General features: G+C 37.7%; 1 pseudogene; it reads left to right on the top strand.

Annotated features, from left to right (window-relative positions):
- Positions 1 to 428: 428 nt before the first annotated feature.
- Positions 429 to 8,357, top strand: LOC105817725 (annotated as a pseudogene).

Genomic DNA, 8,357 nt, shown 5'->3' with positions numbered 1-8,357 from the left:
TGTCTGCCTGGCCACATCCCTCGTGGGAACTTATGCGCATCTTAGTGAAGGTGTGCCCGTGTAAACCCTGGGCCTGGTTGCTCCCTTTAGGGGAGTGAATCACTGTTATGCCATATGAGGTCACCACAGAATTGCAGATGAGGACCCACTCAAGTTCCATAGCCGTAGCAGTGAAACCACAGTCACTCTTCAGTCACACATTCAGACAGGCAGAGGTTACACATTCCCACCCCGGGAATTCCCTGCACTCAGGAGGCGATCAAGCTCCTCTTCCGTCATCTGACGGGCCTGACTCAGGCAGGTCCTGGGACCTTACCTGGTCTGGTGCCTCCAGACCTGATTTGACTTGTTCTTCACTCTGGCGTGTCCAGGCGAGTTGAGGACCCACGGCCAGCAGGAGCTCCCGAGGAGCAAAGATATTCCGCAAAATGGCAGTTGGTGCCGATTCGCTTCTGTCGCAGAGGTCTCGCCGGTCGCTGCGCCTGTCCCCGAACCAGTAGTTTCAAGGGGCCAGCACTGTCGGTTTTCCTGGTCAGGGAACCAAAATGTTATAGCAAGTGGTCCTGAGGACAAACCGAGTGGCACACAGAAAGTTGGAGAATCAAAATTTATTCACCGGTGGGCTCAGAGGGGCCTCCCCACCAAATCCTGAGGCCTGTCTACCCGATTTTTCCCACTTTTATTAAGTTGGGGTGGTCTGGGGGGTCAGGTGGTTAATGCCTGCCAGGTAATAGGTTAGTGGATGTGTCAGATAATAGATTTTACTGTTATGCTGATGGGCCAGGTAATAGGTTAGTATTATGCTGATGCGGGTCTTCCATGAGGGGTGGGGGTCTTGGGTGGCTGATGTGCCAAGTAACAGATGGGGGTTTTCCTTATCAAACTAGCTGCTTTTGTTTGGCTTTTCTAGATCTTGTAAAAACTGTTCTTCACCTCTCTAAAGATACCTCTTGCTTCTTTGATTAAGTTGTAACCTAGATTAAGCCTCCCTCGTTGGTTTCACTTAAAAAGATATTTTACTTTAAAAATTCAAAAGCAAAATGTCAGCTGTTTGTCCCAGCTAAAGTATGCCCCATTCATCTTCACTACTTTCTAACCCTTCCTCTTTGCCTATCATGAAGTTTTGGCCAATCAAAGGCAGCCAACTTTTCAAACTATATTTAACTAATACAAATGCTGAGCTGTAACCAATCCCACTGTTTCTATACCTCATTTCCATTTTCTGTACCTCACTTTCTGTCCATGAATCTCCTTCAACCATGCTACATCATTAGAGTCTCTTTGAACCTGTTCTAATCCAGCTGCCCAATATGTGCATTGCTCTTTACTCAATTAAACTGTTTAATTTTTATCAAAAGTTGGTTTTGAGATAAAGCTCCCAGAGAGCACCAAGAATCCAAGCAACATACCCGCTGGACCCGTTGTCCTTCGTTTTCTCATTGCAACTGAGGCTTGTAGGTCACTTCTCTCTCGAAGTGCCACAGATTTGTGTTTTGAGCTTTCTGAGTTTGAGCAATTTTTTGATCCTAACAGGTTCAAAAGTTGTGACAGAAACTGAACTAGGTCTGAGATCAGATTTGATCTGATAATTAATTAGCTTAGATCCAGTTAGAGGCCTCAAATGTCTGACTGGGTCAGACAAAAACTAATAATAAGTGGCACTACTACAGAGAATACAAACTCCAGTTCTCAGGATTTTGCAGAGATTTCTGTATTCTGTCCCTTTGTGTCTTTTTCTTGTGCTCTTGGGCAAGGAAAAATCATTGCCTAAGTTAACCATAGAGATCTGAAAGCCTAAGCCAAGATTTAAAGTAAAAATAGGATCCTTAATTTCTTAAGAACTGAATACTCTATTTTCTGGCTATGCCTACCTGTACATGTATAAGTATTAGGCCCTGAAAATGGCAAACACATATAGAAATGGCGAAATCTTACTAAAGGCAAATCGTTGCTTATGTAGTAATTTCATAAAACAATAAAATAGGTAATTGATAGTATGAATAAAAAATAGTAATATTTAAGAGCCAGTAAAAAAAATTCTTTGTAAGAGCTATTTAAACTACTTCTGTATGTCTATGTGTCTATATATGCCATTTATATGTGATATTTTACTACCAAAATATAATAAGCACTTAAATATTTTATCAAGAAGATAGAAACTAACTCAAATGGTTTTTAGTTCACATGACTTTAAGAATACAATAATTGACCTCTGCTCAACTTTTTTTCAATTCTGTTGCACTCTGATTCACAATTTTTCTTTACATTCACCTTCAGAGGGGGATACTTAATGCAGACCTGAATACCTCAGAGATACTGTGAGTCTCCTTCAATACTCTCTCAAATTCTCTAAACTGATTTAGACTCTATAACCTTTACCCAGATCTCCACTCTTGTTCAATACTTGCTTAGTCTGTTGATGATCTTTTGCTCTATAAACAGGGTGCTCTCTTAGACTCATTATTTTAAAGACTCTAGGTAAATGAGACCATAAAGCCTCTAGGTACAGACTCCAGGGCTACAGACAACTATTATGTAGGACAGAGTATCTCAGGGCACTCAAGCTCACCCCAAAATGCCTTGAGCCCATTTTGTTATAGCCCTCACTAGAGCTTGCACATTAACAAAAGGAAAAGCTGCCACTATTTACAGACTCCAAATATGCCTTTGAAGTCTGCCATATAGCTGGCATAATTTGGAAATCTCGTTTCCTAATTTCTGCTGACACACCTATTCCCTATGGACCTATAATATCAGATAGAGTGTATGTTGGGACAAACAGCATCCCTGTAGCCCCTTTTAACTTTTTGACTTACATGTATCTCCCATCACATGGGACATATGTATAAATGGGGAATAATTAAGAAAAAATATGTATAGTTGGCACTGCCTTGAGATCTACAATATCTCTGACCAAATTATTTCCCAGTGCACTATTTGCAAATCTCACCAAATCTCTGGAGGAAGCTGGCCCCTAAAGGCCCAGACTATGCCTTTTTGGCACTTCAAATTGATTTTATAAATTTACCTCTGCAATAGAGGTCCACGTGAAAAGTTCACTTTTGCCATTGGATTCACAATAACGGGTTGATGTTCAACTAAATCCATCAGTGGATGACATTGCCAGTTATGTGACACAAGCCTATCTGCAGTAGAGCAAATGAAACAACCAATTAGAAGAAAAGGGGAGATTGGATATTGGAGGGAAGACAAGGAGAGAGGGAGCACTGATGATATTATTTGACATAAACCAATAATTTTCCTTTATAACTTACGTTTGATTGGGTCAGGCACTTGTAACTTGAAAAAAACTAAAAAGACAATAGCAGGAATAAAATCATTATTGAAATCAGCAAAATGACAAAATTTATATTGCTGAAATTTATCACATCATGTATGTTAGGTTTAAAGAATTCACCCTCCCCAAACCTCCTATAAAACCCACCCCTCTCCCCTTCCTAGGGGTGTATTAGGCAGTAGCCTTTGCCAGGCCCCTAGGGAGATAAGGGAATGAAATGCAAAAGGGGAACTTACTTTCCTCATCCTTCCTGATAAGGATGATGCTTATGCCTCCCAGTTGTTCCCTAGGGAGGTAAAGGAATGGAATGCAAGAGTGGAATTTATTCTTCTTACCCCTCCTGGTTCTTTGAAAAGAACTTATTTACTTCTCTCAGAAAAATTCTCTATAAAACCTAAGGCTCTCCCCTTATCTCTTGTGGACGCCTTTTTTGGCCTCTACCCATCTACACCCAGATGCTCAAAATAAACAGCATTTTGCTACACATGAGGCTTCCTGTGTCTCTCTCTCGCTTCCAGACCTAAGAATATAGAGAAAGACAATCTTAAGAAACGGTCAAAATGTAACAGAGACAAAGGAAATAATGAAAATATGTGTGGAAGAATAACTGCAATAGAAACAAAAGTAAATGCGCTATCTATCTATCTATATGTATGTATGTATGTATTTTAAGGTGAGCTTAATAAAAAGAAGGTAACTTCTCAGTGCCCAAGGGAGACCGTAAGTGTTGGATAATCCCCTGCCTTACTTAGCATTCCTATGACTCTCAGGAGTTGTTGAATAAATATCAGAACTCTTTCACAACTCAGGTGGAATATTCCTGAGGTGTGTGTTTTGCACCTTTCTTAGAGTTTACCTGTGGAAATAAGCTTCATTCGCTCACTGTGGCAGCTGGTTTACTAAAGCATCTCCACTGGCTGTCTTCCCTTTCCATGACTACTCTCCTATTGTCTCCTGCACCTCCCAACCAAAATACTTGCATTCAAGTCCTTGTACAAGGTCTGTGTGAAGGGTGGCTGCAAACTAAGACCACTAATGCTTTTGTTTCTTATTTCTCTAATGAAACAGAATCAATCAGAAAAGCTCTTTCACATGCTGTTTCCATCACATTGACCATCCTAACTGCAGATGACCTCTGTATGGTTCTCCACTGCGTAACAAAAAGTGGGGCATCACTCCTGGTATAGTTGGTGAATAATTCTCAGAACTTGTTTGACAAATCAGAAGCATTTAACATTAAACTTTTTCCGATTGCAAAAAACTTTATTTAACTTCCCAGGTATCATACTATCTGGGTATTTCTTTTGCCTCACTAACTGCTACTTTAGTTTCCTTTGCTAGTCCCTCATCTCCTTGAATTCTCACATTGGAATACTGCAGAGCTCAGTTGTTTGTCGTCTTATCTTCTCTGTCTACACTCAGTGTCTTGGTCATCTCCATTATTCCAGCGAGTCAGACCAAAAGCCTGGTGTGATTCTTCATTTTTTCTTTCTTTTACACCCCACACATTGTATTTGAGCAAATTCTGTTGACTCTGCCTTCCAAATATATCTAAAATACAGTTGTTTGTAGATGTTTTACCCTTGGCTAAACTGTTTGCTAGTCTATGAAATGTATATTGTATATTTGCTCATTTTTGAGGTGTTCTACAAATAGTATTAAAACTACGCTGTCTGCATTATGAAATCTGCAATGAAACTGGTCTATTTTGGAAAAATGTGCCTGTTAGAATACCTATCAGAAAGGAAGGCATATTATAATTTCAAAGCTTCAAATATCACTCACTCTTGGGAGGAGTCTATGATTTAAATGCCACTTAGTCACTTTGGACTTAAAATTATTACATGCATAGGAAACTAACTTGTTTATAAGTGGAGTAACAAAATCCAAAGAATGCTAATAATGGTTACTTCCGAGTTGGAAGTGGAAGTTGAGGGTGATCTTTTTCTCTTTTCCTTTCATATACTTTTGTAATGTTTACACTGCTTATCATGTCCTTGTGTTACTTTTATAACAAAAAAAATGAGTAAAGCTATCCAAATGATCTTTGTAAAAGAGTACTATTAAGGAAGAGACTTGCCCTAAAAGATATAAATAATTTTTACAAAGTCAATATAATTAAATGGTGTAGTTTTGCTAGAATATTTATGGAACATATTAGAAATATGAGAAAAGAGCCTTATTAGTTAAAATAATTCAGAATATGACAAATGCATAGTATAATGATTAAGAACACAGATTTTAGAGCCAGAATAATTGGGTCCAAGTTCTGGGTATGTTTATTGGCTGTGTGACCTCAGTCAGGCAAGTTACTAAGGTTCTCTATGTCTCAGTTTCTTCATAGGTAAGGTAGGGATGATAATAGGCTTTCCTCATAAGGTGATTGTGAGGGTTAAATGAATTAACACATAGGTATAATACTTAGAAAAATGACTAGCATTATATAACATTTAGCTGTTAACAGAAATCAGAGACATGCTGAATATATATTTGTGTATATGTACCTGTGTTTCTAAACTCCTAAAAGCAATGTCCTTCTTAAGAAACTCTACCAGCACTTTCAATAAGATTAATAATGAGAAGCAACGATGCTCACTATTTGACACTTACATTCAACATTGTAATAGTTGTATTAGCCAATGCAAATGGATAAAATAAATCAATTTCAGGCAGAGGAATGTGTTAGGGAGGTTGTGAAACTATCTCTATTTGCACATGATATGATAGTATATCAAAAAGGAAAATCAATAATGAAACTAACTCAAACCATGAACAATGTACTATTAGGAAGATACAAAATTAGCATATAGAAATCAATATACTTCACATACACAATAATCAGTTATAGGAATGATGGTAGGAAAACATTCAGTTAAGACAACAAAAAAGGTTAAAATTTTGGAATAAACAATAAGAAATGTGAAAACAAAGAAAATTTTAAATATTCCTCAATGACAGAAAAGAGTAGAGTTAAACAAATGAAACAACATTTTTTGTTCTTGGGTAGGATGACTCAACCTTTTAAAAATGTTTGTTCTCCCTAAGTTAATTTTTAAATTAACACAATCCAAAAAAAATACCAAGAAGCTGTTTTATGGAATTATTCAACTTGATAATAAAAATCATATGGAACAACATACATGCAAAGATAGCCAGGAAATCATCGAACAAAACTAAGTGGGGGACCTGGCCTTACCAGACATTAAAACTTACGGGCATCTTGTTCCCTGCACCTGGCAGCGGGTGGTTGTGGTTTCAGTGACAAGCTGCCAAAAAGACAACATGCCTCATTCCAGGCCTACAAAGCACCAAAATATTAATACATTTAGCTTCAAAAATGACAAGTTTAATTAGTGTTCAGACCAAGAAAATTAATGCAAAACTTCATGATGGAGTATGTCAGCACTGTAAAGAAGTTCTTGAATGGCATGTAAAATACAGCAAATACAAACCATTATCTAAACCTAAAAAAAATGTGTTAAGTGTTTTCCAAAGACAGTGAAGAATTCTTATCACATAATTTTTATTGAAACCACAAGGGAGTTTTGGTCTAGGTCATGTTGCTCATCATACAAAGATCCAATTATTAAAACAACCAAGACTGCCAAGGAACAAGTGAATTTTTAATGTGAAAGATGTCTTGTCGGAAGAATAGGAGAAGCTGCCTCAAATTCCGCTACCCCAACTAACAGAGATCATAGGTTTTTAAAAGAGGGACTACATATCTTTGGGCAGATTGTGGGGGATGGTGAGGAGTCATCAGGAAGTCTGCCCAGAGGCCTTTATTAGGTCATTAAATATGAAATGTCTGATTTCACATCAAAAGTGTAGTTTATTATATCTCGAACAAGAAGCAGTACAATTAATCAAAGTATGTGCCTAAACTATTAACACAGTTTTGCAATCTTAATGGTAACTGGTTTATGCCAGCAGTGAAGAAGCCTAGAGAGCGAGTGGCAATGAAATCACGAAAGGCATTTTCCATAGTTTGTTACAAATTGAATATTTTTCCTTGTAAGATGTGGTCTAAAGCCTGGAAGAGGGGGTAGTCAGTTGGTGCAACGTCTGGTGAATACAGTGGATGACAGAGTTTCCAAGTCCAGCTTCTGCAGTTTGAGCAGAGTTGTTTGTGCAAGAGGATTGGCCTGTCTCTATTGACCGATCTTGGCTACTTAATTCATGCAGAACCCATCTATCCAGCTTCTTTACCTTGCCAATTTGTTTCAAATGGTCCAATATTGTTGGAATAGTAACATCAAACCTTGCTGCTAACTTACGCATAGGTTGAGATGGATTCGCTTCCACTACAGCTTTCAGCTCATTATCAACCTTGGTCTCAGATCACCCTTGTGGCTCATTTTCAAGATTAAAATCACCAGAACGGAACTTCTCAAACCATCGACACACTGTGTGTTCATTAGTCACATCCTTCCCAAACACTTCTTTGATATTTAGAGCTGTAATGGTTCCACGATGAAACTCATATTCGAAAATGGCGCAAGTTTTTGACTTATCCATGGTTTCACAAAAATTTCTCTAAAAAAATTTTGAAAGACAATCACAAACCATGTGTTTGAAAGACTGAGGATGTACTTCCACAATAAAAATAAGACAATAAGTGTCAAAGTGAAATGTCGGAGATATCAACTGTCAAACTTAGTACTTAAGGAAATTAGAAATTTCATATTTAATAACCTAACAGAATCTCAAGTCTTTGTCTTGGAGAAAATTCACCATTTCTGGGAAACAACTTAAAAGGTCAAGGAGTTAGTTAAGGGAAAGAATTATTAAAAAAAAAAAAAATGTAAGGGTCATTGAAATTTGTTCGTGGAGCCGGCCGGGCTAGTTACATAATGTGTAGACCACGTGCCTATGAACTTGAAGTTTGTGCAAAATGTGGAAAGAAAGAAGACATCGTTATTCAATAAAGAACAGAAAAAAAAATATTAAAAATAATCTACATTCCAACCATAGAAGGAGCTGCAGAAGGAATGAAGAAAATGATTTAGATTTTCATATTGGTTTAAATGACACAGAAAATGACAATCAAGTGAATTAA

Source organism: Propithecus coquereli, unplaced genomic scaffold (genome assembly GCF_000956105.1).
Source record: "Propithecus coquereli isolate 6110/MARCELLA unplaced genomic scaffold, Pcoq_1.0 Scaffold421, whole genome shotgun sequence".
Taxonomy (NCBI): Eukaryota; Metazoa; Chordata; class Mammalia; order Primates; family Indriidae; genus Propithecus; species Propithecus coquereli.
Note: the sequence above shows the minus strand (reverse complement) of the source record. Positions and strands in the feature narration are given on the sequence as shown.